The sequence below is a fragment of the Theropithecus gelada genome, chromosome 13 (genome assembly GCF_003255815.1).
Source record: "Theropithecus gelada isolate Dixy chromosome 13, Tgel_1.0, whole genome shotgun sequence".
NCBI lineage: Eukaryota > Metazoa > Chordata > Mammalia > Primates > Cercopithecidae > Theropithecus > Theropithecus gelada.
In genome coordinates this window covers 4,825,646-4,845,995 of record NC_037681.1, presented here as the reverse complement: position 1 = coordinate 4,845,995, position 20,350 = coordinate 4,825,646, and positions in this window count along the sequence as shown.

Here is a 20,350-nt window from a genome sequence, read left to right as displayed (position 1 = left end):
CTCTGCCATCAGAAGAAGGCCCTAAGCAGAGTATAATGAGATCAAGTGAGCAGCCTTAAACATGCAGAAGAGATGCTGAGTGGATCTGGGCAGGTACCAACAGTGGCTGCTGTGGCTTCTTCATGCTTCTCCTCAGGAATACAGGCTCCATGGGCACAGCTGTTTGATACAGGCTCCCCAGTAGGGACTGGTCCTAAAGAACAGAAAGCAGACAGGCATGTATGCAATAAGAGAGACCCCAGAGTGCTGAGCTGAGCATGCCCGTGGCCTGCACCCACATTCAGCATTCAGACGAGACCTTCCTCCCTGGAGGTGATCCCAAACCTCCGGAAATTGGAATAACTGGCCATTTGATACTCAAGGGTTATGCTTTGCTTGGAAGAATGAGCCTGGCCTATGGGAGTCTCTCCTAGGGATTAATCTCCAAGACAAAGGAAGTTATTCATTGGTTTAGGAGCCAGATAGAAATCCCGTAAGTTCAGGGTTGCAGGATTTTATACCATTTGTCTGAGCTAGGAGGAAACCCAGGTAGTGGAGAGAGAATTGTGATCAGTTCCTGTAACCTGCCACAATCCCTGGTGGACTGAACAAAGGGGGGCAAATGCCGGAATAAAAGACAAGAGACAAAAGAGTATTTGGAAGAAGGGGTCAGGGGGCACCTTGCCTCTAGTGGACAAGGGCCCTGAGCTTTACACAGCCCCCGTATTTATTAGGCAAAAGAGATAGTGAGAAGAGGGTAGAAGAAGAGGTCAGCTGCTCGGTCCAGAGTAGGCTTGCAAGACTGCATTCTCTAGATGTCCCAGTAGATAACCTCAAGGAGCTTGGTGGCACCAGAAAGCTATTGCCCTTAGCAAACCTTCTGGGGCAGGCACAGAAGTGAGTTCCCCCACATTCCGTATTCATGATAAACGGTTTGCTGTTTGATCATGTAGCCTCAGTGGAATGCTGAGTTGGTCATATCCCACAGGCCTTTGGCTCCCTGCAAGTTCCTGTGGTCCCTGAAAGGGTCTGGATCCTGGTGGCTTTTTGTTTCCAGCTCTAGTTTCTTTGGGCTGTGGTGGATGTTTTCAGCCCACTCCACTTGCTTCAGTAAGCTTGAGTGGGGTTCTATGCCATGCAACTAAAAGAAGTGTGATTAAAACAGACAAAATGGAGATCCAGACTACACTTTAGAACATCTGTACGTGTCCTCTCTTACAATAGGCTAGACTGGCTTCTTTATATGATGGTCTCAGGGGTCCAAGAGAGTGAAAATGGAAACTTCAGACATCACTTTTACCACATTCTGTTGGTCAAAGAAGTCATAAGCCCAACTCAGATTAAAGTGGTGGGGAGAGTTTACTTCTTGATAGCATTTGGCTGCAAAAAAATTGTGCCTATATTTAAATTACTGCAAGAACTTCATAGTGTCTCTTTCTTCTTGTGTCTGTTTTGATATGAAGGTGGGGGTCTTTGGGAGGTAATTAAGATTAGACGAGGTCATCAGGGTGGGGCCACCATGATGGGACTGGTGGTTTTATAAGAAAAGGAAAAAAGACCTGAGCTGGCCTGCTCTTGCCCTTTGAACACATGATGCTCTCTGCCATGTTATGATGTGGCATGAAGGCCCTCACCAGATGCAGGCACCATGCTCTTGGACTTCCCAGTCTCTAGAACTATAAGAAATAAATTTCTTTTTAGTAAATTACCCTGTCTATTGTATTCTGTTTTAGCAACAGAAAATAGACTAAAACAAACATCTACGTTTTCAAATTGCCATCAACTTGTTAATAATATCTTTATAGTATCTTTCTAAAGTTTGTAGAATCTATAGTGATAACTCCCTTTTCATTTCTGACATTGGTTATTTGTATGCTTTTCCTTTTTTTGATCGATTTTGAGAGATGGTTATCAATTTTGTTAATCTTCACAAAAATTACTTTTGACTTTGTTGACACTTTATTTTGTACATTTGTTTTTAACTAGTTATATCTTCTTTTCTTTTCTTTTTATTTTTTGGGAGATGGAGTCTCACTCTGTTACCCAGGCTAGAGTGCTGTGGCACGATCTCAGCTCACTGCAACCTCTACCTCCCAGGTTAAGTGATTCTCCTGCCTCAGCCTCCTGAGTAGCTGGGATTACAAGCACCTGCCACCACACCTGGCTGATTTTTGTATTTTTAGTAGAGACAGGATTTTACCGTGTTGGCCTGGCTGGTCTCAAACTCCTGACCTCGTGATCCACCCACCTTGGCCTCCCACAGTGCTGGAATTATAGGCGTGAGCCACCATGTCCAGCTAGTTCTCTTATTTTCTTCTTTCTTTAGATTTAATTGTCTGTTTCTACCTTTTTGAAATGAATGTTTAGCTTACTGGTTTTCAGCCTTTTTTCCCTCCCTCCCTCCCTCCTTTCCTTCCTTCCTTCCTTCTTTCCTTCCTTCCTTCCTTCCTTCCTTCCTTCCTTCCTTCCTTCCTTCCTTCCTTCCTTCCTTCCTTCCTTCCTTCCCTTTCAATGGAATCTCGCTCTGTTGTCCAGGCTGGAGTGCAGTGGCACGATCTTGGCTCACTGCAAGCTCTACCTCCCAGGTTCATGCCATTCTCCTGCCTCAGCCTCCGGAGTAGCTGGGACCATAGGCACCTGCCACCACGCCCGGCTAATTTTTTGTATTTTTAGTAGAGATGGGGTTTCACCGTGTTAGCCAGGATGGTCTCGATCTCTTGACCTCATGATCCGCCTGCCTCGGCCTCCCAAAATGCTGGGATTGCAAGCCTGAGCCACCGCATCCAGCTTTCTTTTCTAATATACTTAAATTTGCCACAAAGCGTGACTTTCTGTCTTTTTTGTTTTTTGTTTTTTGTTTTTGCAAGATATGTAATTTTACTTGTCCCACAACTGTGAAGAAATAACAAATCGTTCTTCAAAATAGAAGATAAAATAGCTACAGTAACAACAAAAACCCATGAGTGCATTGCTGCAACTTAGCCAACAGTCCCGTTTCCTTCTTGCCATCTTTGCCAACAGGAGTCCTGCTCCTTGAATATCTTTTTCTTTCACTCCTCCTTTTGCTCCTTATTTTCTCTTCTCTACTCTCTTTTGATTTCTCCATTGACCTCAGATTATTTAGAAGTTTTTCTAAATTTCTTAATTTCTAAACATAAGGAGGGTTTTTTGTTTTTAGTTATCTTGCCTAATTGCAATTGAGTTGGGAACATTTTATATGATTTTAATCTTTTGAAATGTGTCGAGCCTTTATGGTTTGGCATATGCTCAGCTTTTGTTTATGCGCCATATGTGCTTGAATCATAATCCTTGGTTCATGATGCACTGTCTTAGCTCGGGTTCCCCCAGAAACAGACCCTGGAACAGAGAATTAGAGGTTAATCCCAGTAAGCATTCACTAGGGCTGTGGGAAGTGAGACAGGGACAGTCGTCTTGAGTAAAATTTTCCTTACCGTTTTAACAGGTGTCAGAATAAATTTTTAGTGGCCCTCCACATTTCCACTCTTCTTTCTTCTTTACGTGGACTCTGCAGGTTTCCTCCTAGCTCTCTGGCTATGCCTCCACCTTCTCCCACCCAGCTGTGACATAATGATTTTCTTCAAGGCTTACACCAGGCCTCTTCTTATTCTCTACTCTGTGCAGTGATCTCCTTCATAGAGAATATCAGATAAGTCATTGGTTCACAGAGGGTTATCTCCAGTCGTGGCTTCTGCCTTGGGCTTAAACCTGCTGCCATAGACCTTCATATAGATTTCTCAAAGGGAGCACTGAGTCCCAAGGTGTCTGGAATTGCAGGCATCATTTTCCCCAGCTTGTCATTCTCACCACCATTTCTTTGCACCCTGCCCCTGCAGAAGGTTTGGTATTGTTACCGCTGTTGCTGTTCTTTTTCCTAGAAGGCCTCACTCCGTCTTAAGCCTGGATATACAATTCCCCTTTTGTTCATTTTATTTATTTATTTTAGAGCCTGGGTATACAGTTCCCCTTTTGTTCATTTTATTTATTTATTTGTTTATTTATGAGATGGGGTCTCACTCTGTTGACCAGGCTGTAGTGCAGTGGTGTGATCTCGGCTCACTGCAGCCTCCACCTCCTGGGCTCAGATGATCCTCCCACCTCAGCCTCCTGAGTAGATGAGACTACAGGCACGAGCCACCATGCCCAGGTAATTTTTGTCTTTTTAGTAGAGATGGGGTTTCACCATGTTGTCCAGGCTGTTCTCTAACTCCTGAGCTCAAGAAATCTGCCTGCTTCAGCCTCCCAAAGTGCTGAGATTACGGGAGTGAACCACCATGACCAGCCCCTTTTGTTAATTTTAAAGCTGAAATGAGGACTCGATTAATTTTGTTGTAGTCTTGTCTGGTGAGGGGTGATTCTTCACCCTTGCTGCCGTCCCTCACACTCTTCCTATTTTCTAAATAAGCAGTCAGTCATTTAGATCACATCACCTGTATGAATAAAAGCCTTTCATGTCGGCTGCATTCTTCAGGCTTTTAACTTCTTGCAATTCACCAGTTGCATCTAGTTAAAACTGTGGATTCCTGCACCATTGCAGATGCGAAGCAGGAGAAAAGAAGAAAAGAAGTATTTCTTTTCTTTCTTTTTTTTTTTTTTTTTTTCGGAGACAGAATCTCGCTCTATGGCCCAGGATGGAGTGCAGTGGCGTGGTCTCGGCTCACTGCAAGGACCGTTTCCTGGGTTCAAGCAGTACTCCTGCCTCAACCTCCTGAGTAGCTGGGATTACAGATGTGCACCACCACAGCCAGCTAATTTTTTTATATTTTTAGTATAGACGGGGTTTCACCATGTTGGCCAGGCTGGTCTCAAACTCCTGACCTGGAGTGATCTGCTCTCCTCAGCCTCCCAAAGTGCTGGGATTCCAGGCATGAGTCACGGCACCCGGCCTTCATTTTTATTTTGAAGGAATTGCCTCCTACCCCTTAAGTCCTGCAGTCCCTGAACTTGACCTTATCTACAGCAAAGATGAGAAAGGTGGAAGGTATCATAAAAGGAGAAAATACTTGCCAATGTTTTCTAAATTAACCCATTAAATTAAAATTTAACATTTTCTGCATTTCCTGATCACAGTCCTGTCTTTTACTCAGTTGTGGGCATGCACTTTTTCTTTTTCATTTATTTATTTATTTATTTATTTTGAGATGGAGTCTCGCTCTGTCGCCAGGCTGAAGTGCAATGGTGCAATCTTGGCTCACTGCAACCTCCACCTCCCAGGTTCAAGCAATTCTCCTGCCTCAGCCTCCTGAGTAGCTGGTACTACGGGCACGCACCACCACGCCCAGATAATTTTTGTATTTTTAGTAGAGACAGGGTTTCACCATGTTGGCCAGGATGGTCTCAATCTCCTGACCTCGTGATCCCCCTGCCTCGGCCTCCCAAAGTGCTGGGATTACAGGCGTGAGTCACCACGCCCGGCCTGGGCATGCACATTTTATGGATCTTAACTTGACTTTTAAATTTTCTTTGAGAATTTGGGAATTTTATGAAAGCACTTTGTTAGTTTCTATTAGTGTCCTCTATATCCAAAATTCTCGTTAAAGAATGCCGTCTCCCATCTCTCAAGAATTTATGAATTCAGGCTGGGCACGGTGGCTCAAGCCTGCAATCCCAGCACTTTGGGAGGCAAGGTGGGCTGATCGTTTGAGGTTAGGAGTTCAAGACCAGCTTTGCCAACATGGTGAGACCCCATCTGTACTAAAAAAACCAAAAATTAACTGGGCATGGTGGCAGGTGCCTGTAATCCCAGCTATGAGGGAGGCTGAGGTAGCAGGATCGCTTGAGCCCAGGAGGCGGAGGTTGCAGTGAGCCGGGATCATGACGCCACTGCACTCCAGCGTGGGCGACAGAATGAGACTCTGTCTCAAAAAAAAAAAAAAAAAAATTTATGAATTCACATTGTGCACAGGAAGAAAATTATGTGAATGTCCTTCCTAACAGGGAGAGGCCTTCCCTGGCCTTGCTCCCCTTGGGCTGCCATCTGCATGGGGCTTTCTTAGGTATCAAGGTTACCTCAGTTTGGAGGGATGCCAAAAGTGGAAATGTCAGGCAGACCATGTTTTCATTCTACTTGTCTATATTAGATCAAAGTCAGAGAGAGACTCTCAGTTCATAGAGGAAACACTTTATAACCTGTGTTTCTGGAGGAGAATCACATGCCAAGTGGAATCACCTTGAAGCAAGGCTTGTGTGCCGGGGGTGGTGGCTCATGCCTGTAATCCCAGCACTTGGGGAGGCTGAAGCAGATGGATCACTCGAGGTCAGGAGTTCGAGACCAGCCTGGCCAACACGGTGAAACCCTATCTCTACTAAAAAATACAAAGTAAGCTGGGCATGGTGGTACATGCCTGTAATCCCAGCTACTCGGGAGGCTGAGGCAGGAGAATCACTTGAACCCAGGAGGCGGAGGTTGCGTTGAGCCAAGATCATGCCACTACACTCCAGTCTGAGCTACAGAACAAGACTCCATCTCAAAAATGAATAAATAAATAAATAAATAAATAAATAAATAAATAAATGGCAGTTCGAGACCAGGCTGACCAATATGATGGCCATCTCTACTAAAAATACAAACTTAGCCGGGCGTGGTGGCGCATGCCTGTGATCCCAGCTACTTGGGAGACTGAAGCAGGAGAATCACTTGAACCCGGGAGGCAGAGGTTGCAGTGAGCTGAGATCATGCCATTGTACTCCAGCCTGGGCGACAAGAGTGAAATTCTATCTCAGAAATAATTAAAAAAAAAAAAAGAAAAGAAAAGTGGAACCGTTTAGTAGATAATAATCACATTCCCAGTTATCAACTCTTTCCCTGTGTCAGCATTAAACATTCCCACCTCCATCTTCATCACATACCCTGTTGGAGGAGGGTGCTTCCCCGACCCACAGCCAAGGGCTGGCTGGTGAGACTTGTGTTAGCCAATGGAAGGTGAAAAGATGTGACATATGCTACATTTGGGCAGAAGTTTTAAATAGCATGCATCTTGTAGTTTTGCATTTTGTGTTTCCTCTCTATGTTGTGGGAGTAGCCTTAGAGGACCATGCTCATTCAGCCTGGGATCAGGAATGAGACTAGAAACTGAGCAGAGATACAGGTCAACCTCAGTACTCATTTAAATGATCAAGAACTACATGCTTGTTGTTGTAAGCCACTGAGATACTGTGGTTATTTGTTACAGCAGCAACACCTCAGTCATACAATAGGAACAGGCAACTTAACAAAAGAGGAAAGGAAAAATATGCAATCTCTCTAACCATTTGAAAAGTGTAGATTCCAGTGAGATTTTTGGTCCTTCAGATTGGCAAAAACTAAAAAGTCGGATGATATCTACTATTGGCAAGAACATGTAGAACTAGGCCAGGTGCAGTGGCTCACGCCTGTAATCCAATCACGTTGGGAGGCCGAGGTGGGTGGATCGCTTGATGCCAGGAGTTTGAGACCAGCCTGACCAACATGGAGAAATCCTGTCTCTACTAACAATACAAAAATTACCTGGATGTGGCGGTGCATGCCTGTAATCCCAGCTATTCGGGAGGCTGAGGAGCAAGAATTGCTGGAACTCAGGAGGTGGAGTTGAGATCATACCACTTGCACTCCAGCCTGGGTGACGCAGCAAGACTCTCTCTCAAGGAAAAAAAAAAAAAGAAAAAAAGAAGAGAAAAGAAAAACAAAATGTAGGCCAGGCACAGTAGCTCACACCTATAATCCCAGAACTTTGGGAGGCCGAGGTGGGTGGATCACCTGAAGTCAGGAGTTCGGGACCAGCCTGACCAACATGGGGAAACCCCATCTCTACTAAAAATACAAAAATTAGCCGGGGGTAGTGGCACGTGCCTGTAGTCCCAGTTACTCGGGAGGCTGAAGCAGGAGAATTGCGTGAACCCGGGAGGCAGAGGTTGCAGTGAGCCAAGATCGTGCTATTGCACTCCAGCCTGGGCAACAAGAGTGAAACCCTGTCTCAAAAGGAAAAAAAAAAAAAAAAAGAAATAAAGAAAAATTAAAAAGAAAAGAAAATGTAGAAATAGGGCCAAGCGTGGTGGCTCACACCTATAATCCCAGCACTTTAGGGAGCCAAAGTGGGAGGATAGCTTGAGGCCAGAAGTTTGGGACCAGCCTGGGCAACATAGTGAGACCCCATCTCTAAAAAAATAAAAATTAAATTAAGTAGAAAGTGTAGAAATAGGTACCTCATAAACTATTGTTCATGGTACACACATTTTGGAGGAAAATTGGTGATACATTCCAAACTGTGCATGCATGTTTGTGCCCAAGTCCGTCTGGGATTGGGAGAGGAACTGAAATCACAAGAGAAATATTCAAGGGGTTCTTGCACTCTCTTTGTGTTATTTGAAATCTTGTGATAATTAATGTATGTATTGCTTCAACAATTAGTAGTAAGCTTCATTTTTTTTTTTTTTTTTTGATGGAGTTTTGCTCTTGTTGCGCAGGCTAGAGTGCAATGATGCAATCTTGGCTCAGTGCAACCTCTGCCTCCTGGGTTCAGGCGATTCTCCTGCCTCAGCCTCCTGAGTAGCTGGGATTACAGGTGCCTGCCACCACGTCCAGCTGATTTTTGTATTTTTAGTAGAGATGGAGTTTCACCATGTTGGCCAGGCTGGTCTTGAAATCCTGATCTCAGGTGATCTGCCTGCCTCGGCCTCCCAGTGTGCTGGAATTGTAGGCGTGTGCCACCACGCCTGGCCAAGTTTTTTTTTTTTTTTTTTTTTTTTTTTTTTGCTTTATTATTACTTTGAATCATGCTAGTTCATGTGGTCTTTAAAATTTTCTACTCTTTGTGATTAATTTTTATGTTTTAATCTTGGGTTGATTGACATTTTAATGTTAATTCTTTTGTTGCCATCATTTAGATATTTGTACCTTTCTTTTGAAGTTATACCTATCTTTAATGACTAGTTCATTTCTAAAAACCTTGCTGCTAAGTGACAAACCTACATATGAAAAAAAATTTCTATTAATTTTAATGTGAAAATATATCATTTATCTCAATCCAAGACACGTGAATTATTTTAATAGAAAAAAACCAACCAAATAAAACATGTGAGTAGTAACAACAATTTTTTTTTTCTTTTTTTGACGGAGTCTCCCTCTGTCTCCCAGACTGGAGTGTAGTGGCGCTATCTCGGCCCACTGCAACTTCTGCCTCCCGGGTTCAAGCAACTCTCCTGCCTCAGTCTCCTGAGTAGCTGGGGCTATAGGTGCACACCACCACGCCCGGCTAATTTTTGTATTTTTAGTAGAGACAGGGTTTCACCATGTTGGTCAGACTGGTCTCAAACTCCTGACTTCGTGATCCACCCGCTTCAGCCTCCCAAAGTGATGGGATTACAAGCGTGAGCCACAGCGCCCGGCCCAACAATTTTAACGTAAATAAATATTCTGTGCATAGAACTTCGTGCAGTGTAGATATGTTGCCCTCCCCAAAAGAGGAACTCAGGACTTGACCATGGGGGAAGGTGCATTTTTCATCTTGCACCATTGTCCTCACCAATTTTTTAATCTTTTTTTTTTTTTTTTGAGACGGAGTCTCGCTCTGTGGCTCAGGCTGGAGTGCAGTGGCCGGATCTCGGCTCACTGCAAGCTCCTCCTCCCGGGTTTACGCCATTCTCCTGCCTCAGCCTCCCGAGTAGCTGGGACTACAGGCGCCCGCCACCTCGCCCGGCTAATTTTTTGTATTTTTTAGTAGAGACGGGGTTTCACCGTGTTAGCCAGGATGGTCTCGATCTGCTGACCTCGTGATCCGCCCGTCTCGGCCTCCCAAAGTGCTGGGATTACAGGCTTGAGCCACCGCGCCCGGCCTCAGTTGTTTAATCTTACACTGCCCTCAAACTTTACAGAAAATAAACTTATAGCACCCAAAATACGTTTGAAACAAAATTAAGGCTAAGCAAGGGCGTTTCCTAGCATGGAAGCGTGCATGGACTTAAGATGCTGACTCCACTGCCGACCAGCAGGTGGTGCTGTCCCACGCAGACCAGCGGCAGCTGCTTCCACGTGAGGCCTCCGGCTGGGAACCGCACATGGAGATTTTGGGGTGTGTCTGCTGGAAACCCTAAGGTCAAGTATTACTTCTTACAGTGCACTTATTTAGTGTGTTTTGGGCAGTCATTATACTGTAAAAAAGGGAGTCATTACAAAAAGTGGTATAACTTTAGTTATTAACTGAATGGTGTTATGTGAAGATAAATCCATAGCCCTGTATTTTTAAGGTACATAGTTTATTCTTTCTACTTCTTAGGTTGGACATTGACTACACAAGTGTTTATTATATTTTTTTAAAAAACACAAAATAAATGAAAGCAGGGTATGCAGAGAATGGTGATGAGAGTGTATTATGAAAAAAGATTTTGATCCGTCTAATTCTGAGCTCTCTTGAGGTACGAAAACTAGAAAGAAGGAATTAGTAAAATTAAAACCTGATGTGAATAAAACAGGAAATAAAAACAAGGCAAAAATGATTGAAAAGATTAATCCCAAATTGCTTCTTTCAGGATAAACTATATGCACCCTTCAGGAGACTGAATAAAGATAAAGAAAGTAAAAGGTTAAAAAGAGATGCATTTAGAAATCAGAAAGGAATGTAATCAGAAGTTGTCTGGAGGCTACTGCATGCCACTCTAGTAAAAATATTTCCTGCTGAACTTCTAAGGATCATATTTAACACAAGATGTAGAAAACACCAGCGTCCTAGTTACTGTGGGAAAGTTCGGAAAGGTGATCAAAAAACATCGTTTTTGTTTTTGAGATGGAGTCTCACTGTGTTGCCCAGGCTGGAGTGCAATGGTGCGATCTCGGCTCACTGCAATCTCTGCCTCTCAGGTTCAAGCTATTCTCCTGCATCAGCCTCCCAAGTAGCTGAGATTACAGGCGTGCACCACTACGCCCCGCTAATTTTTGTATATTTATTAGAGACAGGGTCTCACCATGTTGGCCATGCTGGTCTCAAACTGCTGACGTCGTGATCTGCCCACCTCTGCCTCCCAAAGTGCTGGGATTACAGGCATGAGCTACTGTGCCCAGCCAAAAAAAAATCAGATATATATATATCTGATTATCAGATATATATATATAAAATCTCCTTTATTCAGATTTTCCTCTTGTGGACATTTTGCCTTATTTGCTGTATTGCTGTTCTTTCTCTCTGTTCTTTTATTTTTGGAGACAGCATCTTGCTATTTTTCAGGGTGGCAAGAGCAGTGGCGTGATCGTGCAGCCTTGACCTCCTGGGCTCAAGTGATCTTCCTGCCTCAGCCTCCCAAGTAGCTGGGACCACAGGTATACACCACTATACCCAGCTAATTTTTTTTGGTAGGGGTCTTGCTATGTTTCCTAGGCTGTTCTCAAACTCCTGGGCTCAAGGAATCCTCCTACCTCAGCCTCCCAAAGTGCTGGGATTACCCATGTAAGTCACTGTGCCCGGCCTGTCTCTGTTCTTAACATTTTTTTTTTCCTTCAACAATTTGAGACTATGTTGCAGACATCATGGTCCTTTACCCCGGATGTAGTGTAGAGTACACTAGTGAGGGAGCTTCTGGTATCAATGGGAAACTCACTGGTGGAGTCTCCAAAGGCTAGGAGTGACAGTGAGATACGATGCCATTAAGCTGGGCTCCCTAGGGTTAATGGGAGTGACAGGATTCTGAAATAGCAGAGGCAGGTGGAGGCACTTAACCATCAGAGGCAAAGTGAGTATAATTATTGGAATGAGCAGCAAGCCTGGACTGGCAGTCAGGGCGCTGTGATATGCAGATACCTGTGGCAATGGCCGATGGTCCACACGGTCCCTTGGGGAGAACAGCGTCCCATGAGGGATATTGCCTAGAGTATTATTTGACTGTATAACCAGGAAAAATGAAGATCTGGAGAGTAGAGCCCTATGTCATCCTCCACAATGAAAATCACAAGTCTGGCCAGGCACCATGGTCACACCTGTAATCCCAGCACTTTGGGAGGCCAAGGCGGGTGGATCACTTGAGGTCAGGAGTTCAAGACTAGCCTGGCCAATATGGTGAAACCCCATCTCTATTAAAATACAAAAATTAGCCAGGCACGGTGGTGGGCACCTGTAACCTCAGCTATTCAGGAGGCTGAGGCAGGAGAATCGCTTGAACCTAGGAGGCAGAGGTTGCAGTGACGCGAGATCATGCCATTGCACTCCAGCCTGGGCAATAGAGCAAGACTCCATCTCAAAAAAAAAAAAAAAAAAAAGAAAGAAAAGAAAAGAAAAAAAAGAAAATCACACATCAGTTCTCAAGCTCAGTCCCCATTGACAGAAGGGCAGCCCGGTTCCCCCTGAGGAGGGACCCAACAATGCTACTGCAAATATATATGCAGCAAGTATTCCTCTAGTTCTTTGTTAAAGGGACCGAGCCATGTTCTAGAGTAACTGTCCACTATAGAAAGGGAAGTACCTAGATTTCTCAAGGGCCATGGAGTACCAGGTTCATCAAATTGGTACCAGAGGAACTGAAATGCCACTATAGATCCCTGCCTAGAGTGGGCACCGGAGGCAATGTAATAAGCGGAGTCCTGCCTCATGTTTGTCTCATGTTTGTCCAGTGGACCCACACTTCCCTCTTGATGTTATTTCCAGGTCTCTTAATTGGGGTGGATATACTTAGTGGGTAGCAGAACTTGAATATTAGTTCTCTCACCAATTATGTTACGAAGGTCCAAGCATCAAGTGTCAAGATGAGAAATAAAAAATAATACCACATTCTGAAGAATGCAATTCTGGAGAATTGCAGAGATCAGCACCTCCATCAAAGACTAAAGATGCAGGATGATGGTTCCTATCATATCCCCGTTTGGCTCATATATTCAAAAAACCATATGGATTGTGGTGGATGACTGTGGACTTCCATGGACTTAACCAAGTGATGGCTGAAATTGTAGCTGCTAGGCTGGATCTTTACCTGAACAGATCGATACAGCCTGTGGCACTTGGCCTGCCGCTATTGATCTGATAAACGCATTCTTTTCAATCCTCATCAGTAAAGAGACTCAAAGTTATTTTGTTCATATGTAGGAAGGGCAGCAGAATAGATTTCCCATCTTGCCCCAGTGCTATGGTAACTCTTCTCCTCTCTATCACAGTATGAGCCACAGGGACCTGATCATCTTGACGTTCAACAGAACATAATGCTAGCTGGACTTGGTTGAACAAAATATGGCAAGTACTCTGAGTGACCAGATGCCAGTTGGTGGGAGACAAGACTCCCCTCCCCTAAAATTCAGAGGCATTGCCATATTGGTGACATTTGTAGGGGTCCACTGGTCTGAAACAAGTTGATGTGCCTCAAGCACCCCCTATTGCCAAGAAAGAGGCATTATGAGGCATCATGTACCACACTGGTGATATAGCATTACTCACTTATTTCCTAATTCAAGTAATACCCAAACAATGAGACCCTGCAGCAGATCCGGGGTGTGGGGCAAACTGCCCTGCTCTTTGGCTTCTATGCTAGTGGGCCCAGTGGTGCTAGTGTATGCATAGTAGATCAAGATGCCATCTGGAGTTTCTGGAAAGTCCACTGGGAGAACTGCAGCACAGACCCCTAGAGATCTGGAGCAAAACTATGCCTTCTCTAACAGAGAATTATTTGCCATTCATTGGCAAAGCAATTCTTGTCATACCACTGGGCCCTAAAAGAGATTTTGAAATTGACCATGGGGCATCCAGTGACTTTGCACCTGGAGCTGCCTTTCAAGTCTGATAGAGATGGTTATTCAGGAGCAGGTCGAGAACACAAGTAAGTTAAATGGACACATGGCCCAGATCCCCAGGTCATCCACCTCGGTTGCATTGAAGCCATTCACTCAGCTGATGTCTATAGCCTCAGGTAGGTGTATATGATCAACTGATGGAAGAACCATCTTTGGCCTTGTTGGTGTGAGCTGAAGTAGACTGCTATCCACTGAAATAGACTGCTATCATACTACAGCCCTACTCAAGGGGGCCCTCAAAATAGTCATGAGGGGTTATCTTCCCAGCCATCAGAGCTGAGTAGTGTATTTGGCCATCCACTTTGTACAGAGGGAGAAGAGGCCTGAAGTAGGTATGAGTATGGACTCCTGAGCTGTGGCAAATGGCTTGGCTAGTTGGTCAGCAACCTGGAAGGACCAAGTTAGGAAAAAGGGAGACAAGGAGATTTTGTATTTTTAGTAGAGATGCAGTTTCACCATGTTGGCCAGGCTGGTCTCGAACTCCTAACCTCAGGTGATCCACCCGCCTCGGCCTCCCAAAGTGCTGGGATTTCAGGCGTGAGCCACCAAGCCTGGCCTAATAATTATTAACTCTAGATATTTTGACATTCATAATCAACATGTATAAAATTAATTAATAGCTCTACTGTGCTTCAACTATACAAGGATATTTGATTACATTAACCTCACATTCTCGCCTCCTTACATGCTGTGTTTCTCTCGCTCTTTGGGGACCAGAAGACATTCTTACAGTGTACTGTGCCGTCAGTGTTCTTTGTTCTTTCCTGCATCTCTGATCTTCCTGGATTGCTCTTCTGCATAAGCACATCCTTCAGAATTTATGGCAGTTCTTTTTGGAGCAAACCCTCTAGATTGTTAGCCTGAAAATGTATTTTACTGTCATTGTTAAAATATATTTTTGTTGAATATATAATTCCAAGTGAACAGTCTATGTAGAAAAAAGTTAACACAGCAGGCCTGAGCCTGCTATTCTCAGAAAAGTCAGCTTGCAAGGTTGGCCCTTGGCTGGCATTGAGTCAGTTGGATTTCCATCATTCTCTAATCAGAGTGTCTCACTGTATCTAAACTGTCTGTACAGTGTGGCTTGTGCTGAACACCTCTTTTCCTGCTGGGAGTCTAGAATTTTGGTGCATGCCAGACAGTGGATGCCAATGTAAGTACCTTCCCCGCATTAAAACCTTACACACTGAGTCTCTAATGAGCCTTCCTAGTAGACAATGTTTGACATGTGTTGTCATAACTGGTTGCTGGAGGAATTACATGCATCCTGTGGATTCCATTGGGAAAGGATTCTTGGAAGCTTGTGTTGCACCCAGTAGGAGCTTGACCTGGCCTGGTACCCCATGTACTACCTGGCCCCTTTAATGATGATGTTTGAGTCTCTGATTTTCATTGTTAACTTGGATCCTGTGTCCAATAGTTCCTGAAATGTCCGACTATTCCCTTTTCCCCAGTGTACGTTTACCTGAGTACCTGCCCTCAGGTCTTTCTGGAGAAGGAATGGAGGAATCATTACCACACACATTTGCCATGATGTTGTAGGATCCTCTCTTATGTGGCCTGGCATCCCATTCAGTCAAGGGGTACTGACTCAGGTCTAGAAACTGATCAAAGGATCATAATTTTTTATTGAGATGTGTCTTGAGCCTTTATCATCTTTCCTGATTCCCTCTGATTGCATAAATTAAGCTATATCTTGCCCTTAGGAAAAGTATGTCCTATTATCATCTCTCTAATTCTCTCTCTCTCTCTCTCTTTTATTTTTTATTTTTGAGACAGAATCTCATTCTGTTACCCAGGCTGGAGTGCAATGGCACTATCTTGGCTCACTGCAACCTCTGCCTCCTGGGTTCAAGCGATTCTCCTGCCTCAGCCTCCTGAGTAGTAGGAATTATAGGTGCCCACCACCATGCCCGGCTACTTTTTTGTATTTTTTAGTAGAGATGGGGGTGTTTCACCATGTTGGCCAGGCTAGTCTTGAACTCCTGACCTCAGGTGATCCACCCGCCTAGGCCTCCCAAAGTGCTGGGATTACAGGCGTGAGCCATGGTGCCTGGCCCATCTCTATAATTCTCTGTGAGAATAGACTCCCCTGCCTGTCATACACTACATCTGTTCTTGCCATGTATGACAGCAATCTCATCCAGCTTCCTTCCGGCAGTGAAGTGTTGTCACCCGGCCTCTATTATTTCAGGACTCATCCTCATTAGTATTGGGAACACAGCTCTGTAACAGCATCTCCCGCTCTCAGCCCACAGTCACCACCAAGCTTCTTGCTGATGTTGGTGGCCCCGTTCATCAGCACATTCCTCCTCACTTGGATAAACAGAAGGTGCCCACGGCTCTCCTGTGGACTGCGGTGACCTGGTGAGTTTTCTGTCCTCAGTAGTGTATCCACTCCAGCAAGCCCGCTTCTCTGAGTCATCTCATCCCTGTATCCACTATTGCACCGCATTTCCGGCAGTTCTACTGTCATGGCGGATACTGCTTTTTCCTAACTTCCATGAGACTGTTGAGTGGAGTGTTAGTACTATCTTCACCTCCTTGCTAGGGTGAGAATCCCATACCCCACAGCAGCATTCTCGCATCAACAAACTGCCCTTTATCCAACTTTGTCCCACTTAATGCAGCATGAGGAGAGCCAGCCCCGTATGTGTCTCCCCAGCACCTGCCGGACATTTGGCCACATCCTGCGTTTCCTTCAGTGTATATCATTCTTTCCTCCCTAAGCAGACCGAGTATGTTCTTGTCAGGTGGCCAAGCAGCAGCCCCTAAGCAGCAGCCTGGGGGAGCCACAGCTGCTGTGCATCAAGCACAAGGCAAGGCCTGGCTGACACGCATGGTCAGGAAAGCAACAAGGAGCCATTTTTTAGATCAGGCAGTTTATATTACTTATACAGATGGTGAAAGCGCAAGTAGACAGAGGTGCCAGGTCCCCGTGGCCCTTGCACAGGGCAACACCAAAACAAAAGAGGCCAAATGGCAGCAACATGAGTGCCACATGAAGCCCATACCACACTGCAGCCAAGCAGCTTTAGAGCTGGTAGCTATGTGCATGCTGTCAGGGATGGGAAGGTCTAATTCTAGGTGGTCCCCAATTCCCACTGCCTCGTATATATGCCTTCTATAATCGCCTCCCCTCGAGTGTGGGTGCTAATTCTAAGCTACAGCCAAGTGTTTCCCCCTTCCTTCCTAAGCTACAGCCAAGCCTGCCTTCCTTCCCTCCCTCCCTCCCTCCCTCCTTCCCTCCCTCCCTCCCTCCCTCCCTTCCTTCCTTCCTTCCTTCCTTCCTAAGCTACAGTCAAGCCTGCCTTCCTTCCTCCCCTCCCTCCCTCCTTCTTTTCCCTCCCCTCGCCTCCCCTCCCCTCCCCTTCCTTCCCTTCCTTTCCCTTCCCTTCACTTTCCTCCTTCTCCCTCACTTCCCCTCCCCTCGCCTCCCCTCCCTTTGCCTTCTCTTGCCTTCCCTTCCCTTCCTCTTTCTTTTGACGGAATCTTGCTCTGTTGCCCAGGCTGGAGTGCAGTGGTGTGATCTCATCTCACTGCCTCAGCCTCCTGAGTAGCTGTGATTACAGGCAGGCGCCACCACACCCAGATTATTTATTTTATTTTTCTTGGAGATAGAGTCTCGCTCTGTCGCCCAGGATGGAGTGCAGTGGTGCAATCTCAGCTCACGGCAAGCTCCGCCTCCTGGGTTCACGCCATTCTTCTGCCTCAGCCTCCCGAGTAGCTGGGACCACAGGAGCCCGCCACCATGCCCGGCTATTTTTTTTTTTTTTTTTTTTTTTTTTGTATTTTTAGTAGAAGCGGGGTTTCGCCATATTAGCTAGGATGGTCTCAATCTGCTGACCTTGTGATCTACCCGCCTCAGCCTCCCAAAGTGGTTTTTCTTTTTCTTCTCTTTTCTTTTCTCTCTGTTTTTTGTTTTTTGTTTTTTGTTTTTTTTTTGTATTTTTAGCAGAGGCGGGGTTTCACCATATTAACTAGGATGATCTCGATCTCCTGACCTCGTGATCCACCCGCCTCGGCCTCCCAAAGTGGTTTTTCTTTTTTCTTTTTTTTTTTTTTTTTTTTTTTTTTTTTTTTTTTTTTGTATTTTTAGTAGAGACGGGGGTTCCCCATGTTGGCCAGGCTGACCTCTAGTGATCTGCCCACCTCAGCCTCCCAAAGGGCTAGGATTATAGGCATGAGCCACTGTACCTGACCCAGCCAAGTGTTTTCCAATCTGCAGCTGTACTCAGAGGAGGGCAAGGCATGGAGTCCCACGCTTACCAGAACCAGGGAGGCAGGTGATAAACTGGCTTGGGAGAGTTCTGAAGAAGATCACCCCATCTTGAAACCACCTTTGCCAAAATGATAACTGAGGAAATTATGACAGTGAAATATATCAGATCTGACTGACTCCATCTTGCTTCTAATCTCTAAACGGTCCTCATCCATTCCTGGGCATAGGCCGAACTAGCCTTGGGAAGGAATTTAGTTCATAGTTTAAATAACAGCCCTTCCCAAAAGCAAATCTGTTCTTGTGAAACGAAATGAAAGGCCACCAGCCACCAAGTTAGGTTGAGAGGGGCTGGAACTCTAAATATTACCAGCCATTATGTGGGAGGTCATGAGATTTGCAACTTCCCCGATGACTCTTGAAGGTAGCATCACTGTTGTGAACCTGAGATTGGTCTTTTGAGATGTCTCCTCAGGTTTTTCCATTTCTGACAAGTGGTTGGCCCCACCTGGACCTGCCAACCAGTTCCGTGGCCCTCACCCAGGAACTGACTCAGCATAAGAAGATAGCTTGGACTCCCTATGAGTTCATACCCAAGCCAACCAATCAGTGCTCCCGACTCACTGGACCCCTACCCACCAAATTATTCTTAAAAACTCTGATCCCTGAGTTTTCTTTTCTTTTCCTTTTTTTTTTTTTTTTATTATACTTTAAGTTCTGGGTGACATGTGCAGATCCTGCAGTTTTGTTACATAGGTATACACGTACCCTGGTGGTTTGCTGCACCCATCAACCCGTCACCTACATTAGGTATTTCTCCTGTTATCCCTCTTCTAGCCCCTCACCCCCCAACAGGCTCCAGTGTGTGATATTCCCCTCCCTATGTCCATGTGTTCTCATTGTTCAACTTCCACTTATGGGTGAGAACATGCAGTATTTGGTTTTCTGACCTTGTGATAGTTTGCTGAGAATGATGGTTTCCAGCTTCATCCATGTCCCTGCAAAGGACATGAACTCATCCCTTTTTATGGCTGCATAGTATTCCATGGTGTATATGTGCCACATTTTCTTAATCCAGTCTATCATTGATGGACATTTGGGTTGGTTCCAAGTCTTTGATATTGTGAATAGTGCCACAATAAACATATATGTGCATGTGTCTTTATTGTAGAATGATTTATAATCCTTTGGGTATATGCCAGTAATGGGATGGCTGGGTCAAATGGTATTTCCAGTTTTAGATCCTTGAGGAATCGCCACACTGTCTTCCACAATGGTTGAACTAATTTACACTCCCACCAACAGTGTAAAAGCGTTCCTGTTTTTCCACAACCCCTCCAGCATCTGTTGTTTCCTGACTTTTTAGTGATCGCCATTCTAACTGGTATGAGATGGTATCTCATTGTGGTTTTGATTCACATTTCTCCAATGACCTGTGATGATGAACATTTTTTCATATGTCCTTTGGCTGCATAAATGTCTTCTTTTGAGAAGTGTCTGTTCATATTCTTTGCCCATTTTTTGATGGGGTTGGTTACTTTTTTCTTGTAAATTTGTTTAAGTTTTTTGTAGATTCTGGATATTAGCCCTTTGTCAGATGGATAGATTGCAAAAATGTTCTCCCATTCTGTAGGTTGCCTGCTCACTCGGATGATAGTTTCTTTTGCTGTGCAGAAGCTCTTTGGTTTAATTAGATCACATTTGTCAATTTTGCCTTTTGTTGCCATTGCTTTTGGTGTTTTAGACATGAAGTCTTTGCCCATGCCTATGTCCTGAATGGTATTGCCCAGGTTTTCTTCTGGGATTTTTATGGTCCTAGGTCTTATGTTTAAGTCTTTGATCCATCTTGAGTTGATTTTTGTAAAAGGTGTAATGAAGGGGTCCAGTTTCAGTTTTCTGCATATGGCTAGCCAGTTCTCCCAACACCATTTATTAAATAAGGAATCTTTTTCCTATTGCTTGTGTATGTCAGGTTTGTCAAAGATCAGATGGTTGTAGCAGTGTGGTGTTATTTCTGAGGCCTCTGTTCTGTTCCATTGGTCTATATATCTGTTTTGGTACCAGCACCATGCTATTTTGGTTACTATAGCCTTGTAGTATAGTTTGAAGTTGGGTAGCATGATGCTTCCAGCTTTGTTCTTCTTGGCCAGGATAGTCTTGTCTATGTGAGCTCTTTTTTGGTTCCATATGAAGTTTAAAGTAGTTTTTTCCAATCCCATGAAGAAAGTCAGTGGTAGCTTGATGGGGATAGCATTGAGTCCATAAATTACTTTGGGCAGTATGGCCATTTTCATGATATTGATTCTTCCTATCCATGAGCATGGAATGTTTTTCCATTTGTTTTTGTCCTCTCTTATTTCCTTGACCAGTGGTTTGTAGTTCTCCTTGAAGAGGTC